Genomic DNA, 25,235 nt, shown 5'->3' with positions numbered 1-25,235 from the left:
GTGTTTTTTGTTTCATTGCTAGAGTATTGTAGGTATACTTTCCTTTTTACAAACAACGAAGAAATTTATAAGGAATATAGAGAAAAAGATAGAGAAGTGAAAAAACAAATAACACAACAAAGGAATGAAGAATGGGAAAGAACCTGCTTAAATATTGAAACATACATAGGAGGTACAAGAGCTTCGGACTCATGAAAAGTACTGAGAGGATTGAAACAAAGCTCAAAAGAAAAAATTAAATTGGAAAATATACAGGACAAAGAATGGAAGGACTATTTAGGAACTGTTAACAGAACAAAGACCACAATTCGTTGGAAAAGAAAACAGGCAAAGACGAAGCAGATCCCCACAACAAGAAATAGAGATAACAGACAGGGAAATGAAAACGGCCATAAAAACAATCAAAAATAAGAAAGCACTGGGACCTGGAGGCATCTCACCTGAACTTATAAAATACGGATCAAAAAAATTACACCGGATGATACAATGGATATTTCAGAAAGCCATAAATGGAGAACAACTCCCAAAGGAATGGACGGAGGCATATATGACATCTATATTTAAGAAAGGAGATAGAAAACGATGCGAAAACTACAGAGGAATAAGCGTAATATCATCAATAGGAAGATTATATGGGAAGATACTGCTAGAAAAGATAGAGCAAGCAATAAAAGGCAAAATCGGGGAGGATCAGGCAGGCTTCACGGCAGGAAGATCATTCATAGGCCACATACACACACTAAAACAACTATGGGAGGCAATGTACAAATTAGAAATACAGACGGAACTCATAGAAGCTACAAAAGCTCTGTATAAAGGAAATAAAGTGTCCATTAAAATGGGAACAACAATCGTAGGAGACTTCACCACAACAAAAAGGCTCCTGCAGGATTGTTCCACTTCTCCAACCCTATTCAAAATATACTTAGAGAAAGCCTTGACTACATGGAAAAGAGAATGCGAAGGCATGGGAGTACCAGTACAGAACGAATACCTATATACTCAGCTACATGATGAAGAAACTACAAGAAGAATATAACAAGGCTGGCCTAGATATTAACCTCGCGAAAACAGAGTACCTATCTACAAGTAAAGAAGACATAGAAGATCGATAGATTGATAACAACGTAACAATCAAGGGAAAGGATAAATTCAAATACTTGGGGTTTATAATCACGAAAAAGGCAACAACAGAGGAAGAAATTACACAAAGATTAGGACAAACAAGAACAGCAATCCGACAACTTAACTCAGTATGGTTGGATAGACACCTAAATATTAAAACAAAAACACAGATTTATAAAACATTAGTGCGAAGTATTATGACATATGGGGCTGAAAATTGGATCATAAACAAGAAAAACAGCAGTAAGATAGTAGCAACAGAGATGGAATGCCTGCGAAGATGCTGCAGAGTAACAATGATGGATATGAAAAGTAATGACGAAATAAAGCAAAGAACGTCAATAGAAACAGAAATACTAACATACATAGAACAAAAAAGACTAAAGTGGTATGGACATGTAAGAAGAACTAGTGACAGCTTATGGATAAAGAGAATAACCGAATTGAGCCCCATAGAAAGGATAAAAGAGGACGACCACGAAAATCCTGGAGGAACGAAGTAGACGTCGCCATGAGTAAGAGAGGCCTAAACGATGGAAAATGGGACAACAGAGAGAGATGGAAACGGTTGAGCGAGGGAAGGCAGTGAATACTGTAGAATCCCTGAATATATATATATATATATATATATATATATATATATATATATATATATATATATATATATATATATATATATATATATATATATATATATATATACTTTCCTTTTCCGGGAATCAAAATCTCCAATTTAGGTGTTAAAACATGACTTTTTTGTACTATGATTAATTTTTCTGGCTCTCATACCTTCTTTTGCAGTTTGTATTATGTTAAATTGTATATATTTTTGTCATATCTTATTTTCATTTTCTCTTCTTGTAACTGAATTTATCTAAAAAAATGTATAACTATTTTATACAACTTTTTAAATATTTTTCATCTAGAGACTTTATATTTTTATAGCATTTTTAGAGTACTTCGGTATTTTTTCTTGAGTGATGGTATTTTTAATAATCATTTACCTTCTAATAATTTATAATCTGACCACATATTTGGCGATATTAAAACTCTTTTGGACGAAATCTCAACCCATAATAATACATGCTCACCAAGTTCATTTTTATTAAACAAAAATATCTATACGAGTATACCCATCCGGAAAATTACGTAATAATAGTTATTTACACTTTATCGATTTGAAAGACTTAAAACCACATTCGTCCGGTACTCAATCATCGTCCATCGTCGGCTTTCCTGTTGCTCAAAATGAGAATCAAACCAAACCCAGCCGTAGGGTGTTATATTCCCATTTTATAGCCATTATCCCGTAATCCGAACAGTTTTATTAGTGTGTGAAACATTTTCCGGTTTTGATGATGACGGTTTACTATTAGTGCTAATTAATCTCGTTAGGCTTGATGGAAGTTCCTAATATTCGAAAGGAAATATCGAATGCGAGAAAGTTAGTTTTTAAATGGAATAAAACCAATACCTTGTGAACAAACTGTAATTGTAAAATAAGTTCTTTATTATTAACTTATGGACCTATTAAAATATTTATTTATTTTATTTTTTTTTATTTTAACGACAAAGTCGCATCCACCTAATGGTCATTAGCGACGGATATGTACAATTTTACAAGTATAGGAATATTACAAGGTTACAAAAGAGATTTTTATACAAAATAGTACTAAAAATAAACAATCCTATGAAAAAATTGTATCTTATGGAAGACATCGATAGCTTTTAAATAATCTATTAAGTTCTTTGAATAACTATTTTGAGCTAACAGAACTGATAAATTTGAATCTATATTATAAAGAGCTTGTTGATGTTTGAATTTGTCACATTCAAAGATATGTTTTACTGTTAAGGTTGAACTGCAGCGCTCGCATATTGGTGGGTTACATTTTGAAAAAAGATAAGAGTGTGTGAGTCTAGTATGGCCTAATCGTAATCGGTTAACTACACTCTGTTCATGGCAATTTTTGAAAAAAGTTTAGTTTTTTTAACTGTGTCTTTGATTTGTCGTAGTTTAGACGTTGATATTTGCCATTGTTTATGCCAAACTAATAAGATTTTTGCCTTAATAGAAAGTTTTAAGTCTTCTGGACCGCACTTCAGTATTATTTCTGAGTCCGCTCTACATACTGCACTACGCGCACTTAAGTCTGCTTCTTTATTTCCAGTGAAACCCACATGAGAAGGAATCCATATGAAGTCAACTGTTCTTCCTTTTTCTTGACGTGTGTAAAGTTCTGATTTGATCATTTTTTTTTCAATTGGGTGTTTGGGATATACTCGTTGAATTGAAGTAATCGAACTTAGAGATTTAGAAAGAATCACCGCTTTGACGATATTGGTATTATTAATAAACTTAATTGCTCGATAAGGAGTAAATAATTTGGCTATGTCTATGATGCAGTGGGGAGATAGTTGAAATAGATATTTACTTGAATTGATCACGAAAGCGGCACCAACTCTATTGCTAAATTTTGAAGCATCTGTAAATATTTTGGAGAAATTTTCATAAGTTTGACCAAGCTATATAAGGACCGGCGATGTTTGGAGAAAGAAAATTAAAGTTTTATTTCTAACAATATGTTCTAATTCTTTCATAGTATGATTTTCTTAGTATCTTATTATATTTAAAAAGTTCGTTATATTTATCTGTGAAGGTGTTACTGTAAATAGGTTATTCTGGATTACAGTATACCGAGGACGAATGTGTTAATGTCAGTTGTATTCACTTGTGTGAATGTAATGTAATATAATAATGTAATATGCTTTCAATAAACTCAATAGGTGTACTTCTAAATGCTCGTAGTGCGATTCTTAGACCATTATTATGAATTGTATCTAGAGATTTTAAAATAGACTTTCTGGTAGAATAATAAGCGATGCATCCATAATCGAGTTTAAACCTGATTAACGATTTGTATACTGATTATATTGTATTTTGGTTGGAGCCCCATTTCCTGTTTGATAATTTTTTTAAAATATTTATTCTCTCATAGCAAGTTAATTGTAATTGCTTTATATGTTCTCACTATGTCAGTTTGTTGTCTAAAGACATTCCTAAAAATTTAATATGAGAGTATATACTGTTATTGGTTTCCCGTATAACGTAAGATTTGACGCAGTACTTACATTTGCTGTTTTTGCAAAAACCATGACTCTTGTTTTTGTAGTAGAAAATTCTAAACCAGTATTCAGAGACCATGTTTCCAGTTTATTGATAAAGCTTTGTAAACATTTTGTCATACTATCTATATTTTTTCCTTTTGTAAATGCCACTAAATCGTCAGCATAAATCCGTGCTTTTAAAGATTTTTCTTTGTTTTTTAAAATATCATTATCGCTATTAGGAAGAGTTTTGGGCTAAGAAGAGTCTCTTATAGTACTCTATTTGTTAAGCAGTGAGTTTTCGAGCACGAAATGGAAACTCTCACCTGAAAAGTCCAATTAGTTAAAAAATTGTTGATGAACGATAAACAGTGTCCCGGATATTCCACTTATACAACGTTTTCAGAATCCTGTGTTTCCTGCCAGCATTAAAGGCATTTTTTAAGTCAAAAAATATCGCCATACATTTTCTATTAGTTGCAAACGATTTCATATTATCGCTTTTGAGTTCCAGAATATTATCAACCATTGATTGATTCTGCCTAAATCCATGTTGCTCAGTAATCAGTAATCGGTTTTGTTCCAATGTCCACATTAATCTACTGTTAACGATTTTTTCTATAAGTTTGCACATGAAACTAATTAAAATTGGCCTGTATTATTTTACACTATATCGTGATTTTTTGTCTTTTAAAAGAAGTAGGCCGTAGTGCATATTGAAGAAAAATGCTGTTGCGTCCATATTACATTAAATATGTCAAGTAAATGATATTTGGCTCAGTCCGGAAGATGTTTAGGTATAGGTATCAGATGATGAATTTGAAGAATCTGCACTTGGATTTTTGTTGTTTAAGAGGCTTTTCTAAAAATCTGCTAGAACGTTTGCAATATTTTTAATTATAATTTTTCTAATTTTTTGCCAGACTTCCTTGGAGCTAGTTGTGTTATTTATTTCCGACACAAACTTCTGCCATATATTCCTTTTAGCTTGCGTTATAGTAAGCTGCGCTTTTGCCTTTAATTTTTTTAAATTAATTCTGTTTTCCGGTGTCTTGTGCATCTTATAATTATTAAAAGCAGATTTACTATTTCTTATGACCTCTTCGCATTCTTTGGACCACCACGGTACTGGTGTACTTTCTTGTATGTGTTTTGTTTTACCAATGTACAATATAGCACCTTATAAAATTATGTCATTAAGTAATTTAATAGTTTCGTCAATATCATTGGTTATTTGGGCCCTAGATATGTGACTATCAATATATTGACAAAATGAATTGTAATCTGCGTTGTTCGTTTTCCACTTTGGACTAAATTTTTGATGTTTCTGCACATGTTTGAGATTCGTAATAACTATGGGAAAGTGATCACTTCCACATGTAAAAAAGCAATACTTTATAGTCTAAACCTATGGTTAAGTTAGGATCACATAAAGAAAGATCTAGAACCGATGATTTACCTTTCGATATATTAAGTCTAGTAGGGTTGCCATCACTGAAAAAGTTTAGATGAAAATATGTAATAATGTTCTCTAATATTTGGTCCCTTAAATATGTATTTTGTGAGCCCCAAATTGTATTATGGCTATTCAGGTCATCTTAAATTAGGCGAAGTAAATATTACAGATGTAGAATTTTCTATGTGGTTCTGAACATTTTCTATGTGATTTTTACCGCAATGGCTTTGAAATTTGTTATGAATGGAAAGGCTTAATGGTCTTTTAAATTTTTTACTAAGATTTTCACTTCTCCAGTAGCGCGATTGGTGTTCGTTCTATCTTTTCGAAAACAGTTAAATTGTTTTTGTGAGTATATATTGGAAGGAGTAAGGTTCGTTTCTTGTAGGCATATTATTTCTGAGGAGTATTCTGATGAATGAGTTGTAACATAGGTGGGCGATGGAATAGTCCATCAATATTCCACTCTAATATAGAGTTGAAAATTATATATCGGTAATTCACTGTCTGTAATATCGTTACCTAGGTAGTGTTGCAATTTATTTTTAAGATGGGTGAAACGATGTTTCGTAGTTTTGTCGTATATATATGGATAATATATGGTTAACAGATTTATTCAACAAAGAAAATCGCATGTATATTCCTTGACAATTTTTATAGGTGATTGACGGCATTGGACATTTACAATTAGCATCATAAGTTGATGAAAGTTTAATAAAAGTGATGTGGAGTTTTCATTCATGAATAGTTTTAAAAAATCGAAGGTTAATGCTGTGCTTTTGAATTTTTTTGATTTCTGGGTTTTGATTTTGTGAGATATGGGTGGGAGAGTAAATAATTGGGTATTTGAATTTAGATTTTCGATAGGGGGAGATAATATTTCGTTAATGCTTCTTTTCACGGATGAGCAGGGTAAATCTTTCGTGATTTCCAGTAAAGCGTGTGGGTCCTTTTCTTCCGATGGTTTTACAGTTTAAGTTTTAGTGGAAATATTCTCATCGGTAATTGTAGTTATTTTAATTTCACTAGTCAGTTGAAAAATTTCTGGAATAGAATGAATTAAAGATGGTTTCGAAGTATGTGTAATATTTGGATCACCTACCCCAACTTGATGTAATTGGCTATTAATATCGATAAAAGGCTGTTAATTTGGCGTAGAAGAAGGATTTGGTATAGTTAAATTTTGGGCCTAAGTAGTTGATGGTATACTGTTCATGTTTGGACAATTGTTTGAAATATGGCCTAATTGCTTACAAGTCAGACTGTATTAAGATATGACAATTCTGTAAGATATATTTGATAGTTCATTTCAATAGAATCTGGGATAGTGATATTATGTAGACTTATAAATACTTGTCTTCTAAAACTTAATATGTGGTTATACTCTGGTAGTGTAGCACCGATTTTTAAGAAAGTTATAGGGGAAACGAAGTTTAAGCCCATTTCTTTTAATTCTCGGATAAGTACGTCATTTGGAATTGTTGAACTGACGTTAGATAACACTAGCATTTCAGCAGGCGTTATAAGTCTTCTAGCTCGTAAGATTTCTCCTTGCACTTTAATAGAACCATATTTCTCCATAAATTCATCTACGCTGAATTTACTATTTAGATACATACATATTTTATTATTAGATATACGAGAAGAAAATAAAATATTTTTTGGATTAATTAAAGTCGCTAGCGGGATTAAATAATCCTGAAGACGGGCGTTATTTAAAGCACTAAAAATAATTGCTTGATCGTTAGAGGGAAATTTCTGCTATGATGCTGCCAAGAAATAAGATTTACTTTTTGAAAAGACGTTCTGTATCCGACGACGTACCAATTTGTTATTCTTTACAGTAGCAAAAAATATAGTTTCTCTCTGTCCCAGCAAAAAACAACACTGGTTGTTGTTTATTATTGATAAATTTATAATTATTTACGATCGATGAACCATTCACAAAACTAAGAAATCCAGTTTAGAATGCGATTCTAAGTTTGACAAATTATTCAAGGCTGTAAATTTAAATTTACAGCCTTGAATTACCTTGGTACACTTCAACTGTAATATATAACTTTTAACATTTGCAATTAAACACAAAAATATCAAGAGCCGAGACAAACGTACTGATTACAACTTTTGTCAGGGACAATCTTAAAATATTATATTTATTAAAGAGCTGCAATTATTAGATTAAACTAATGTGTCAGATTTGGGATATTAAAAACAAAAATTCATAATCAGGACAAGTAATTGTTAAAATTAAGAATTAACTATAATAATTTAGAGGTGATCAGGCTGTTTGATAGTGCAGTGCGACAAATACATATTAAAAAAGTATGCAATGAAGATATTAAAAAAAATTTCTACAGAAATTATATTTGTTGAAAAGATATGAATGAAAGTACAAAATATGTGTATTAAATTTAAATATTATAAATTGAACATAATTATTATATGACTTTTGATAATAATTAGAGATTGATAATTCTTTTAAATTTGGTGAATAATTTCTAACAACAGCACTTTTTAGTATTTTTTTTTTTATTAGGAAAAGATGTCGCATCCACCAAAAGGTTATTAGCGACAAAACAAAATATAAATAACAAGGTTAAACACCTACAGATTGTACAAAATGTTTATGGATCTGAGATAATTCACTATATTGTCACAGGAACAGTTTTGACCTAGAGCCTGTGGTAGAGCGTTTGGGATCTTGTAGCGCTGTCTTTCTTGGTCATATTTACTACAAATTAATAAAAAGTGTTCGACTGTTATTCGGACATTACACTGATCACATATAGGTGGATTTTTATTTGTGAAAAAAGAGGAGTGCGTTAATCTGGTATGGCCTAGACGTAAACGCGCAACCACAATTTGTTCTCGTCATTTGCCCGACGATGGAAACCACTGAGACACATTATTTTTGATTTTAATTAGATTGGAATTCATTTGAGACCACTCATTTCGCCACAAACACAACCCTTTATTTTTAAAATAAGCTTTTAAGTCACTGGAAACACACTTGTCTATGGGTTCCGACAAATCACTTTAAATTGCCTCTCGTGCAGTCCTGTAAGCTTCTTCATTTCCTGTCATTCCGACGTGTGAGAGGAATCCATAAAAATTGGACTCTTCTTCCATGTTCACGAGTTTTGGAATGCTGGTATTTTGAAAACTTTTTAAAAGGATGTTTCGGAAAAATGTGTTTTAATGAGTTAAGAGAGCTAAGGGAATCTAAGGAAATAAGGGGGTAAACGGAAAAGAAGATTGTTTTCTGAAGAAACGACTAATGCCCCCACTCCATCTTCGGATTTAGAAACATCTGTGTAGATTTTATGGTAGTCAGGGTACTTATTTATGAGGGCTTCAAACTTAGACCGAATCAGAGAATGGTGTGTATTAGATTTATCTAAATACTCTAGAGATACATCACAAGTTGGTATATCGATCAGCCAAGGCTCAAGATATTTAATATCCGAGGAGAAAACCCCCGGAAAATTAATGTTTAGGTTTTGAAGAATGGATTTAATTCTTTCGTAATATGTTTTTTTAGTATAGCGAATATCTTGGAATAAGTTTACATATTTATTTGTAAAAGTGTTTTGATATATTGGCTTTAAAATATTGCAAGCGGCTGAGGCTGCATGTGATAGAGAGAGGTACATGCAGCGATGATGCAGCGATGGTTCTCCTAATAGAGCATAATTGCTACACCACCGCTTGCACGACTTGCATCTGTACGGTTTTTGCGGAAATAAGTGACATTTTTTGAATTGTACAACATATTTCCTGCTGTCAGAGCTATGACTATTTGGGTGTTGCCTTTGACAATACAGAAACTGATACACGGGAAATAGAAAAACGAATCACTCAAGCAAAGAAAGTCTTAGGATATCTCAATGGTATACTGTGGAGTAAAGAGATAACGAAAGAAAGAAAACTTAATACATATATATGAGACCATGAATAAAACTACTCTTCTGACTAGCGCTGAAACATGTAGAATTAGTGAAAAGAACAAAAAGCGAATAGAAGCAGTAGAGATGGATGCAATGAGAAAATCTTTAGGTATTTCCAGACGAGACCGAATTAGAAATGATGTAATAAAACAACGTATGGGAATAGAAGGAAATATAACTCAAGATATAGAGAAGAAATAATTAAGGTGGTATGGGCATGTTCAACAAATGCCAGCAACAAGACTCCCCAAAAAAGTAGTAGAATGGCAACCGATAGGTCGACGGAAAAGAGGAAGACCCAGATTAGAATGGCAACACGGCGTAAATAAGTCCATGAGCTAAAGAAATTTAACAACAAACGACTGCGAAGATAGGAACAGATGGTGTTTAGGTATCGGACAACGTCGAAAGACGTTCTAAACCGATGTATATATACAACTGATTGGTCTTTAAGTTTGTCTCCTGTAGCCAAATAATATCTGGAGAATATTCAGATAAAAGAAGCTGTAGCATAGGGAGACAATGGAAAAATCCATCAATGTTCCATTGAAGTATCGAGTTGAATGTTGTTAACATATTCGGAGTAAGATAAGACTGAACAATTGTCTACAGAATAGTCACTATCTAAGTCAGAAATCTCTTTCCCTAAATGGTTGTGTAGTTTCTTTTAAAATTGTGTAAACTTGCTTTTTGTAGATCTATCATTTGCATATTGATAGCTGCTTTGTAAAAAATGGAGTAAACCAGCCATACCAGTTGTAAATTCTTTAACGACGCTAATAGTGTCAGGAAAGCCTTGGACATTATCAATCAGTAAGGACAATTGGTGGTAATTTGAAACGAATAGTGGGGTATGATTATCAATGAAATTTTCAAGAGTTTCCCGTGTAGATGGGACTTTAGCTGAGCGCGTTTTTTGGTTTAGAGGTTTTAAAACTTTATTTAACTTATGTATATACAACATTGTAATTCACGGTGACAGCAAAAACAAAATCTTTTTGTATTTTTAGACCTTTACTTACACTTTGTTAACAAATAGGAGAAAAATCAAACGCAATTTTAAAAAACTAAACAACTTTTCCTTTTTTTTTAACTATAAACATATACAAATGAAACCATAAACTCGTTTGACAAATATATACATACACATAAAAAACTGTGAATGGTAAATATATCAAATAGTTTACTCTGATAAACATGCCGTACAAACATCTTGCATATGTTCTTTGCAAGCATGCTTGCCACATTGTTAGCAAATTTTTCTTGTCGATTTATTACGACTTCTTGGGCAAATGTAGCAACGACGAATCACATTTACCGACATATCGGGAGGGGTTGGAGGGGGTAAAATGTCTTCAAGCCCAAGTATTTGACGCGCTCGACGTCGAAGTTCCTTTGGTATAAAAGAAATAGTTGACCTTTGTTCTATTTTGGGTTTGATAAGTTCCCACGCAAATGTTTCAATAAAGTCAGATCTTTTAGACTTTCTCTTCAGGGTGGGCGGCTTTATAAACACAGCAAGAATTTATCGCGGATATGTTTAACAGATTATAAAACACAACCATTGGCCATCGATTTGTTGTTCGTGCTACGTTGTAATTTCCACACATCTGATCTATAAGATCAACGCCTATTTTTGTTTTATTGTAGCACGTTATTATCTCTGGTAATTTCTTGTCTCCACTTTCTGGATTAATTAAATCGTCGTTGTGTAATAAAGAAATTAATAAAATACAGCCTTATTTTCTTTGGGACAGTATAAAACTATGGTGTAGTTTTCTTTAAAACCAAAAAGTGTAGTTTTCGGTCCTCTATCTTTTCGTGGTAAAAATTCTTTTGGAATTTCACTTGTTTTATGGAGGGTACCAACATAGGTTATGTTTCGGCTTGTTCCTTCTACAGGCTGCACTAATCTGAGAACAACATCGTATGGAGAGTTACTTACCTTGTAAGGCCCGTCAGGTTGAGTGCCCACGTAATTGCTCATCTATAGTTAAGAATTCACTGGCAATAAAATTAGTTTGAAATGTATAAAGAAACATTTCAAAAACCTCTCTTATTGGTGCAGACTTATCAGTTTCTCGTCTGTCGTTCCTTGTTCTGATATCATCAAACCTTATATACCTTTTTAGAAATTAAAATCGGCCCTCGCTCATAAATAAATAGCATGCTTCTACACCACTGCCTTTTGAGTTATCCCATATTTTGCGAATATGTTTTCTGGAAATTCTCAATACCCCGATAAGAAACAGATTTCCTATAAATGCCCGAACTTCAGTTTCATTTGTTAGTCGTACATCTCTCTGACTCCGAAACTTGTCCTTGATCTTTTCGATGTATATGTTCGTTGAATTTGTTATTATTTAAATAATAGTATCAGTTAGACGCAGTTAGATATAATTTTATACAGTCAATCTCCGACACTGCATTTTTGGCATTGCCTTTTGGTCCAATAAGTAATTTTATGATATTTTGTAAACGAATACGAGTATTTAGATTGTTTCTGGTTTTTTCCATTTTGTTGATTTATCATTTCCCAGAAAAAAATTGGAAGAGGTGTGAAGATAGTTTTCTTGGTCTTTATCTGAAGAACCTTCTTGTTCGGAATCAGTTTGATGGTCACTATTGACTACAATATCTTCTTCTGATTCATTTTCATCTTTTACGTCCAAATCACTTTCTTCTTCACTTGACAGCTCTTCTACCATTTTAACCAATTTTGAGGATTTGTACTAGCATGCAAACGTTGATTTTTAGGTTCAGACATTTTTCTATCTGCAATAAAATAAGCAAAATGACAGCACCACTTAATTTAAAAAATGTAGAAGCTTTTTTACTCATTTAATATTACGATTTATTCTAAAATTAACTTACCTAATAAAACGTTACACTCGGCACAAAACCAAAAATACGTAACGTGCTTTGTCGCGTGGATTATAATAGTAATCCAGTCGTTTTTTCGAGCCGCTTGTCATCACCCCGACACCTACTGCCTGCTTATTTAGTACTTAACGATAAATTTGATCTATTATCGACAGCTACTCAACAGGTTAGACTCCCCACCACTCTAGTTTTTCAACGGTCACTATGAAAACAAGCGTGGACTACGATTGTAATCCACGCGACTAACCGATGGTTAAGGAGGATGCTTACTTTTACTTTATTTGGAAAAAAAAGTTTTATACATCTTTTTCTTCTGGCGTGTCCTACCAAGGTACCTTCTTGTGTTGATTGATCTTTTCCATGAATTTATTTTTCCTAATTTCATAATGATTGTCCTTATGATTAGGGCTTTTAGGTTTCTCCTATTACCTGCTTCTTCTGGAAGACTGATGTTTACTGTCGTACCATATTAAGGTTCGTGTGATATTTTGCTCCTTTTGTTAGTGAATCGGTTGGTGACCTTTGCAGTAATGAGGGCAAGGATTATTATTTTTATATTCATTAGTGTGTTCATTTTTCTCGTCGTTTTTTTTCTTTTGACACTATATAAATGAGGAGTGAACTTTTATCAAATCTAGATTTTATGCTCTTAGAGTAGATTATATAGATATTTAGTTCTTTTTTATTTCTTGTTCTTGTCTCTTAGGGTTCTTGTTTTGAGGGTATTCCCTTTACAAATACCTTAGATGACTGTTTAGCTGTCGAATAATTATATATTTGTTATTTTTCAGCGCTAAAGTAATTTCTTTTTATCTTCGTTGGTAATAGGGTTCATCTTAACTTTCAACTTTTTACTTTGGTCAACTTTGCTGTTGTTTGTGACATTGTTGTCCGTTTTGTTTAATCAATTTTATTTTATAATTGTTTCTTCATCTACAGCTTCTTTTTCTGCGTTCACCGATGATACGCCCTTGGAACATCTGGAAGATTAAGCCACAGGGCTGAATGTCTCACACGTTTGCGGTGACTTTTGTAATGCCTGGTTGAATCAAAATAGATTTGTTCTGAGTCGTTTTTGGTCTAGGATTAATGATTTTTTGCGTCTTTTTTCCTGGTTCGCATATAGTTTTGTTTTTAAGTCCTCATTGTTTGTCTTTTTTGTCTATACCGCTATCTTCTTCAACTTTTTTAATGTACATTTAGGCTGTGAATTGTCACTTTAATTTCGGTATTTTTCTAAGTTAATTTTTTATTTTTTGGTTCAGGTTTTATGATGCATGCATTGTTTATATTTTTATGTTTGATTTGTAGTGGTTTTATTTGATTTTCTTAGAAAATGATGTTCATCTTGGCGAAATTGTTACTTCTTTTTACGTAGTGTAAATATTTTGTCCTGCAGTTTTTATTCTTTATCATATAATATGACAACTTTAATATAAATAGCCAAATTATATTACAGAAACAAATCAAAGTAAGAATAAAAAAATAAAACATCAAAACGCATTTCTGAAATACAAATAGGAAAAATTATTAAACTAACGCGCAGATAATAAAATGGTAAATTTTAAAGCGATAAATTCTTAACATAAAGAATGAAAGTTAATTACTGCGACAGATAAAGTCACTTCGAAACAGGGAACATTAGAACCAACTACAAAATACCCTGAAGGTATAAAGGGTGTGTATCACGACTATCATACTACAAGTTTACACTATCCATACATCGAAAACTACTCAAACGATGTTTATGAAAATTGACAAACATGTAATTTCCGGTTATACCGAAAGTAAACAGCAACTTATTTATTTTAAATAAAACATCCTGTATATTATTACATTTTTAGATTTTAAGCAAAATTGTAGAAAAAATTTGTATTAGGTACCATAGGCCAAAACTTTATATTTTTTGTGTTATTCATCTTTGTTCAAATATGTTGACAGATATAGATAATTTTTTTTTATTGCACCGTCTCCTTGCTCAGATCTTTCAGCCAGTAGTTCTGGCGTCTTTTAACTGATAGTTACTAACTTATTCCAACTGATAAGTTAATAGCTCATTCATCTACAAACATAATGTCTTAAAAACTTTTGTATACAAAGAATTGTTAACGTTCTTTAAGGTATTTACACCCAAATTGAATTTATAATACAGGGTTTTCACCAATGATATAGTCTTTCCCAGACCTTTCTTTCAGTGCGTCACAATTTTTCGATTTCTTTCTAACGCATTAAGTTGGATGTGACGAAAAAAGAACAGTTTCGCGATTAAAACACGAAAATATTACAGCGTTGCATACATTACCGGTCTCTTCCTAACCTACGTTTGGTTCGTTGATATTTGAAATGCGCGCTTTCTCTAGCCAATCAGTTACGCGAATCACGAACATTTGACGTAATACTTCATTTATGTTGGCCATCCTTTCCGAAGTATCAAAGAGTGAAGTGATTCTTGTGGGTTCAGGTGAGTATTTGACATTATTTCCTAGCGTTGTTGTACATCACTTGTGTTTATATTTTTATTTTGTTTTTGTGTTTTCATTACAATATTTTTAAAATGCCAAGATTTACGGATAAGCGGATAAGGAACAAGTACTGATACTTAAATTGCTTAAATATTTTGAATTAGAAAAAGAAGCTGGACAAACTTTATTACGAATTTCTGCTGTTTGTGAAGTAAGTTTAAAATTACACTGAAAATTAAATTGTTTTATTTTTACCTACTGCTTATTTCATCGTGTTGCTGAGGCGTTAGGAATTTCTTTGCCAACAATAAGACGATTGGCAAATAAAGGTGTTCAAAAATATTCTGATTATTAAATCACAATGAGACAATCAGTAACCATGAGTCTTAAACCGAAATTATTAATAAATAAATACGAACATACCATCAATATGTTTGTATACAGAATGTTTAGTAAACAGTTTAGTTAAAATATTTTACCATATTTCTATATATATTATATATCTATATTATTTCTTTAACTAATATCTTCTTAATACATAATCTTATTTCGATATTTCTATATCTGATTGAGGATATCGACGAACTGATGGCGTTGCACGGAAGGCAACGAAATGTCTTCAAATATATAAAATAGCAGCTTACATTGTTGTTTCATTCTCAAAATTGACAGATATCCTCAATTATATACACATAGGTACACAACATATGAAGTTATATTATATTATAATATAACTTCATTTATATTATAATTATATATATATATATATATATATATATATATATATATATATATATATATATATATATATAATTATCTTTATAGTGTTGGATCTTCGAATCGTAGAATTAAGTGCTGGATTTATAGGTTTTAAGAATTAATTACATATAATATATTATGTGTGTATATAGATATGTATGTGTATGTGTATTTTATATATTTTTTAGTTTACATTATTTAGTGAATATTTTGTTATCTTTTAATACCTACTTTTTACTTAAACCACTATTTTATATATATTGTAAATTGTAACATTTAATGAGTTTGTCCCGTATATTAAATAATTTAAATTAAATGTTAGGTGGCATCTATTACATATATTCAAAAAAAAATATTTTTTTTCAAAAACATTTTGTAATATAAGGGCGTCCTCAAATGAGTTTAGGTATTTGTATAGTATTTTTCAATACACATTGTTTTTTCACTCTTTTTGCATATCTACCTTGCAGATTGCAGTTCATATGACACGCAGAACACTCTTTAACTGTTGTCCAGTTTTCCTGGAAAATGAAAGCCTTTGGTGACTTCAATTCTGGAACCTTTTCTATTTCTTTGTGTTCTTGAAGTAATACCATCTCCCAAATAACTACATACTATATGACGACGGAATTTTCACTATTTACATCATATTTTCACTATAAATTTGATGAAGTTTCCAGGCATTGGCCCCGATCATGTCAAGAAAGTACGTAAATAAAACCCACCATGCCTTTTTACCTTTTAAACTTATTGGATATAATGAAATGCACTGATCATGCACATCATGATCATACGACATTTTTGTACACGATTTTCTCTTGAAATTTCTGTCGCCTTTATATTTTTTTGTTTCAGATATATCATTAGTTGATATATCGTGAAATATTTATTAAATTTTTTTTATTCCTAAATGGTTCAGTCAGGTATTTCAAAAGATTAATTGTTTCTTTAGCTCCAAGTGGTATTCCTTTAGTATCTTCAGTATCATTTGGTTTTTTTCCACAATGAATGTCGAAACCACAATATTATCTAGTGGAACCAATTATCATCTAATTCTTATAACCAAATTTGACTGGATTCCCTTTAATAAATTATTTTGCTGGGTTGGGTTCATCCGCTAGATAAACAAACTTTTTTTTATCTAAGTACCTATCTGATCATACGCATAGCTTTGTAAATACAGGGACCCATCTAATGACCAATATAACCTTTCTCGTGGTAATGTGTTATACCCAGTTAGATCTAATATTGCAAAAAAAGTTTGCGTTTCGTTTGGAGATATTGTAAAATACATATTTTGCCATGCGTATAAAATTGTTTGGTCAGAAGTGTATGTAATTATTTCTTCAGTAAGTAATATTTTAATTGGTGATAAATTCCTCAGAGCGTCTTTGACGTTTTTAAATAATTGGTCAGCCAGATAACCTTAAGTTATAGGTAAGACACTTCACCTTGCTAAGTAATTAAAATTTTTATGATTAGAATTATATCCTATTATTAGGTATAGTATAGTAATTAATTTATAAGTTACCTAATAAACATCTTTGAACATATCGATTGTATATCTAGAAAACAAACTAACTATGCTTATGTTATATAAAAAAATAAACAATAAATGGATCGTTTTGTTGTCGTTTTTAAATGTTTCCATATTTATAAATTTAATAAACAATATTGTTTACTATTTTTAATTCACCTTGCAATAAAAGTAAGTACGAGAATGGCCTCTGTCAGATTTCTCAATAATTACATGAAATAATTCTCGACACATCGAATACATTATATGACGTCACAATCAATGACGCACTGAAAGAAGGGTCTGAGAAAGACTATACGCCATTTTTTTAAACGTCAAAACATGGTAAGTAACTAATTTTAAATGAAATATCCTGTATTTTATAATTGTAGTGTAAAAAGTAGTCAGTTGTCTTTCAAATAGAATTAGGGTATTACTATACCTAAAATTAAACATTTTTTAGATAATTAGTGTTTAATGTTATATAATTATTGTTTTATAAAAATAAGATATTTATTGTTTTATTATCGCAGGCCGTGTATAAATATGTCATAATTGTCATTATTTGTGGTTTTTGGAATTTTTGCAAACTGATAGACATAGTTTGTTTAAAGTTAAACAATGGAGAATGCGTAAATTTACTTTTTCCGTCGACCTTCCATTTATGATTAATTTTAACACCCCCAAAATCATTGATTAATGACCCCTATTAATGAATGATTTTCTATTAATGAACGATTTCATTATAGGCAATACAACATACATTGCTTGTATAAATTAATTTAACCACATTTAACGCTCTGTGATTGGCAGTTACCTGTGGTGTAGGCAACCAAACATACCTATTTATATTCCCATTAAAAAATTATTTAAAATGAAGTAGCCGCTGTAAGTACTGTCTGTCATTGTATGTCATTATTTATCGTTAAGTAAATAAAAATTTAAACTAAGATATTTTTATTTCTGAAAAGTACGGTCGACGGAAAAGTTTTGTAACGAACTCGTGAATTAAAATGGCGATTAACAATCTCGAACATTAACGCACTCGCTTCGCTCGCGCGTTAATATATCTCAATTGTTAATCGCCCTTATTAATACACTTGTTGGTTAAATTGTAACGAAAATATTTTGCCTACCTAAGGGTACGAACATAGGGATAGAAATAGGGGACAAAAACTATGGGGCGAAGATAGGGCAAGCAAAATAAACGCATCTAGTGCGTACGACACTCAGTTGGTTGTTGGAGAGCTGGGGTCGTGGATAAGTGAAATAAATAGGTCGGATTGGGGCAGCTACAAAAAAAAATGAAAAGGTACTTACATAAATCTCCTGGACAAAATGAAATAAGATATGACAGACAAGGTTACCTCTAGCTATTTAAATTTGGACGCCGCTTCGAAGAAAACTTCCTGCTGGAAAAAGAAAGAAAATTTCTTCTTCCCTAAAATCAAAAATACATACAGGGTTAGGAGATTTTCTACACTAAAATAAATAAAGGATCAGAGAAACAAATCAAACGTTTATTTTTGTCTCATACAAACAGTTATCAAACATAAAAATGGCACAAAAAATATATTATATAAATAGTTGCCAAATACAGAATAAAAAACTGACATGTGTCCGTTTACAAACTTCGTTTACAAAGGGGTTGGAGATACTACAAAACTTACAAATGTTATCGCACAGAGATTAACCTTTTTTTAAACAAACAAAACAAATGAATAACGAAAAGAACAAAGCTAGCTGTCATATGTTAACATTATAATAAAAAAAACAATTAAAATGACAGCTGTTAAACCATAAAATTTACAATTTATTATTTATTACAAATCCTTTAAATTTTAATGAAAGCAATTATTGTTTTAGCAAAAAAATGTCTGTCTTTACTTTAAAATTAATATGTTAAATGTTACCTTGATTTCACTGTTTCGCACTTAACTTTAAAAAAAACTTGTTAACATCTATGGGACTGGAGCTGCAAAGGACATAACTCTCAACTTGAATAAAAATAAAACATTTCCACACGTAGGCAGGAACGATTGGAACAGAAACTTGATGGAGGAAATCAAGCTGTCGACGGGGACATTCTATATAAACATTTTCCAAATTTCATCAGTGCCGGTGTACTGCACAAATCTTATGGGTGATTATTCTGATCTAAACTGCCACATTGCATAGAGTATCATCACCTTAACCGGTCTTAAGATATTACACAAAAAAAATTGAATCGACTCGCGATTCAAAATCTCTTCTGTCTGCTCTGCTTGGGGCTTAAATGTCGACTCCTCGATGCCTTACATTTTACAAATTTCAACGCAAAATAAATTTCCCTTTACGTCTCACAGCTAGTTTTTGCCTACAAACTTAAAACAAACAATCTACCCTTTTTTGACCTCGTTCTTAGCAACAAACCGACAAAAAACTTCTTGAGTATTTACTTTTAAATTGGTTAACTGGAAATTTTTTACCTCACAATACATACAGAGAATGGGGGAATATTAATGTAAACAAAGACAAAAAAATATTCTCAGTTAATACGTCTTAGAAAAACCGTATACCTGACTTGCAATATTATATAAGGGGACTCGAAACAACTTTTAAATATTCCAGTTTATTGCGTTTTAACGACAAAAGACAAAAACAGCTGAATACCAAAACTTGATATTTAGAATCTCAACTTAAAATGCCATAATATTGATCGTTTTAAAATTCATTTGCAAACAGAAAAACGAAAATATTCCACCAAATTTAAAACGCTACAAAATAACTATTAATACACGGATAATGTGACGGAGTTATTACTATAACATGTGCTTTATTTGCTAAAAGATATCCAGATCGACCACGAACTACCCGTGACCCTGAAAAGAGATTACTTAAAAATTTAACACATTTTAGTTTTTAACAAAAAGTTAACAAAGCAAAGCCTATTGTTGATAATATTGATTATACAATTAACGATCTTTGTTACTTCGCGGCTTATCCCAAGGTGTCATTGTTCGATGAATTAAAAAAAAATTCAACCCTATTCTTACACGACAGTTCAAAGTTTAAAGAAAACAAACTAAAAGAATCAGATTGTTAACGATAAAATATCAAGAAAATAATTAATTTTTTAAGATTATTATATCGTATGAAGAATCAAAATTTACAAAAAAAATGGAATGTTTAATAGGCACAATACAGTTTCGCATTACTGGAGCAAAGTAAATCAACATTTAACAAGAGTACGTGGTTTTCAAGGACGATTCGAGTTAAATGTCTTTTTTGCGATTAGAGACAACCATGTTGTAGTTCTTTACTTTTAGAGCTAAGGCGACTCCTGCCACAGTCAGGATTGTGACTGGTGGGATCTGAGATCCGATAATGAGCCAACACGCACGTGGCCGTTGCAGTTAGCTGGCCGCACCAGCCACAATTCGTCAATATGACCCAGCTTACGGCCAGCCAGTCGTTGCGACCATAGTTAGTTTGTACTCTTATGGGACAATGCGTACGACGAGCAGCCAGAATGCGGCCAGATAATGATCTGTAAGTGTGTTGTAAAGTTTGTGTTGTATTGGGCTATTTAAAAATGGGATTTACAAATTTTATCTATATTATTACGTAGAATCTATAAATGCAGTATTATAAATGGTGTCCTATTTATAATAATAAAGTTACCGCTCTCTTACGGTATAACTGGAAGTGGCATTTCTATTAAAACATTTTTTTTAAAGTTCGTTATAACTTGTAATCCCCATAAACAAATTTTAATAAAGATCGTGTAAGTAGTATAATGTATCTTCCAACCAATAATAAATTATTTGGGCAAGTTTAAGTTGCTACCCGAAAAGAAAATCTAGCTAGATCACTAATCAGATATACAGTGAGCGAACAAAAGATAACAAATTTTTAAATGAAATGAATCACATTATTACTTAATCTAATGTCATAAACAAGACACATAAACACACATAAAACAACAATATTTACAAAAAAACATAATGTGTTCATATTATGAGATCCCACATCCAAAACATCCATTATATTCAAACACGAGATAAAAAATTCAATACCAGGAAATAAAGTTGAAATTAAATTTCCAGTTATCCTGATATTGAGATAAACTCGGAAAAATCCATGGGGAACAAAAAGGGGTGGAATATGTTTTCAAATTTTTACGTCATTTTAGGATTTTGATGTCAAAAGAATTTTAAATAAAATAACATGAATGCAAAAAATATTCTTTTATCTCCTGTACAGAAGAAACACGTGCACCATTTAGAAGTTTTGACAATGATGCGTTGAAGTACTCTATATCACTTGTTATAAAAGGTATCTAAAGAAGTTAAGTAACACATTACTAAATACCAAATATACTCTTGAATTTGAACACCCTATATGTTCTTTTAAATTTGGATTACGCTCGTCTCGCACATGCTATAAAATAAAATTTTCCTTTTTTTATACGTGGTATTTCAAAAGTTATACTCAAATGTTTCTAAAAAACTTTCTTATTTTAAAATCCTTTGTACTCTTTCCAGAAATAGTCACACTAGTAACTAAAATTCCGGAAAAATTACAAAAAATTTAGTTTTGTTTAGCAGCAGTTCTCTTTTTCGCACGACTTATGTTATTTACAAGATTATCATTAATTTGATTGCATCGTGTTATGCTTCTGCTTAATATTTAATGTATATTTTAGAAGGATAGCCTTCTTAAAGGCTTAACAACTGCTCTTAGCTCTTTGTACATATATTTAAAAAATGGGACAATAGTTATAACTAATAACCTTTTGTTTTTAAGCACAGACAGATACGATTCTGCGAGACATGGAGTTTACAGTTTACAAGACACACCACACCTGGTGTTCTCTATATATTTAAACCTTCCGAGGTCTCAGTCTCCCGAGCCCCCAGACACTACTACACTCATTAGTCACTTCACTACTACGGTGAGCACTACTAGTGAATGAATTACATTATACATATAAATTAAAAAATTAAAAAGGCAAATATATGGCATATAAGCACATTTCGTCATTCGTCAGCCTTCCGTATTTGAATCGGTATCAATAGAGTGTTATGATATCATTTTAGCATCCCTGCTTCGTTAAACACTCGGGCTGATACAAAATTAAACACCAAAAAGCGCACAAATGTCTCCTGCTTAGTTTCCACTTTAAATGGTTAGCGTAAAAAGATGCCATCTTCTCTGATAGTTGAGAAGATAATGTGTTCATTTTTAAATTCAATTATTAAGTTTAGTAACATAGAGTAATTTTTAAGATGTGCCAATATTACCGCTGGTAAGCGCATATTAATGTTACATAAGTAACATTGTATATAATATATATATATATACAAGGATTTCCACAGTTTTCACTGTATTCCTTCACTCAACCGTTTTCTCCAATTTTTCCTGTTTAGCCAGTCCCCTTCTACTCATTGCTTCGTCCACCTCATCTCTGAAAAATCTTCGGGGTCTGCCTCTCTTTCTTCTTCCTATCGGGCTCCACTCTGTTATTCTATTTATCCACCGATTTTGGTCTGCTCTTCTGACATGTCCGTACCAGGTTAACCTCTTCTGTTCGATGTAGTCTATTGTGTCGGAGTTCATTCCCATTCTCCTCTTAATCTTCATGTTATTTATTCTATCTCTTTTTGTTACTCTGCAGCTTCTCCTTAGGAATTCCATCTCTGTTGCTCTTATTTTGTTTTTGGTTTTCTTATTTTTTGTCCAATTTTCACACCCATAAGTGAGCATACTTTTTGTCCAGGTTCAATTTTCGTATGCAGTCTCTTGTTTGTCCTACTCTATTTTTTATATCTTCCTCCGTTGTTCCTTTGTTTGATAATATGAAACCTAAATACTTATACTTGTCTGTTCCTTTGATTTGTTTACCTTCGTCTATTTCCAGCTGTTTTATTTCTGTATTCTCCGTTGTTAGGTACCTATTCAGTTTTCTTTAGGTTTATTTCCATCCCATTCTTTGTATATTCCTGCTCCAGTTTTCTCATCATAAAACTGAGGTTATCCTCGTCTGGTGCGATCACTATTTGGTCGTCGGTAAAACTTAACGTATATAGATATTCGTTCCTTACTGGTATACCCATTCCTTCGCACTTTCTTTTCCATGGTTTCATGTTTTACCAGGAATATTTTGAGGAGGGTGGGAGATCATATGCCTTCTTAAGATCAACAAAAGCCAGATGGACGAATCGATTCTTGGCCATTCTTTTTTCTATTAATTGTTCGACCGTGTAAATGTGATCTAAGCATGCTCTCCCCGCTGTGAAACCTGCCTGATCTTCTCCGACTTTATCTTGTATATATATTTCTACTTTTTTCTTTATGGTCTTTCCACACAGTCTGTCTATAGACGATATAATGCTGATTCCCCGATAGTTTTCGCAGTTTTTTTCATTTCCTTTCTTGTATATTGATGTCATATATGCTTGGGTCCAATACCATCAATAATAATATCTACGCCACAACATTTAAGTAAAATCAGAAAATAAACTAATATTAGAAGTGTAATAAATCCTTCAGAAGTTCTACATGATTTCAACTTTGGCAAATTAGCCGAAAATTAGAGAGGAAATTAAAACCACAGGTATAACTAATTAATTAACTGAGCTTTATAATTAGAATTTAATGAGTAATTAGTTTATTGGCATTATTGCGTGCAGGTACAGTTTTTACATAAAAGATCTATTTGCCAGTTTAATTCCTCTTTCGTTAACACAAAGAGTAACTTATTTAAGAGAATATAAAATTGAATAATAAAATTTTATGCGAAATATACTACCGTATTAAATTATACGGTTAATAAAAATAAGCATGTTATTGGAATCAAAGGTTATTCCAGAATTACATAATTGAACAAAATAAATTGGAGTATTTGTACCAGTAAAATATCGCTCTTTAAATACTTATATCGATTTATCTTTTTTTTTGTAACCTACCTTTGACACATGCAAGACAATACATATACCTTACAACCATTGACCATTTTTGTAATCTCCAGAATTTTGAAGGAATTTTTTTTATGCCTATGTATTATCAGCCGAAATTTTGCAGCAATAGTCTCTATAAAAAATGGAATAATCATCCTTTAATTAGTATTACACACATTAAGGCATCACATATTTGTTAATACAATTTCCGTTACATGCGTTTTTTTGACTGCAGTCCCGTAGCTTTTAATTTGTTCTTAGTTTTTCCTAATCCTGGAACAGCTACCAACTTTATTCCACTGTAACAGAATTTACAGACACGTTCCAAAATCGTTTTGATCAGGGGCCTATATCCCTGAACCTACAGAAAATACACAAAATATTAAATATCATGATGAGAATAAAATTAATTTATCCCACAAATTAATTATAAATATGTAATTCAACATTAAAAAATCCGTTGGACTAGTCTAGGCTCCCGTAGTAATGGTAATTATATCAAAAACGTTGTTAAAGTTATTGGAGAATAGTCTGATAACAGATTTAAATTGGGTTCGGTTTTAAATTTGTTACTATCAAGACCCTTTGTAGCACAAAAGTCTCTTTTATGGGCTCTTTTTTAAGTATTTTGACAAATACTATTTCGACAATGACTAAATTATAGACTGTCGTAAGTTAGGTTTGAAATTGAGATTGAACGTTAAAGGCAAGAACAATATCATATCTGGATTCTTTCGATATCTGGTTATACCATGGTATTATATATATATATCGTTTATTAAAAATACCATAAATAAAAAGAGGATTAAATGATTGAGTGTTGGAAAGAAATAATAAATAAAGATAAGAAACAGTTAAGCGAAGAAAAGAAGGTTATTTTGGTCATATCTTTGAAAACAATATATATGGTTAATTGCTGTTGTCGTTAAAAGAAAGATCAAAAGAAAATAAGGTATCGAAAGAAAGAAGAAAATCACGCCAATGGTTCAACATAGGAAAGACCAGCACAATTATACTATTACCACATGATGGAGAAAA

This window comes from Diabrotica undecimpunctata, chromosome 6 (genome assembly GCF_040954645.1).
Source record: "Diabrotica undecimpunctata isolate CICGRU chromosome 6, icDiaUnde3, whole genome shotgun sequence".
In the NCBI taxonomy this organism is placed as follows: Eukaryota; Metazoa; Arthropoda; class Insecta; order Coleoptera; family Chrysomelidae; genus Diabrotica; species Diabrotica undecimpunctata.
This window is presented reverse-complemented; position numbering follows the sequence as displayed.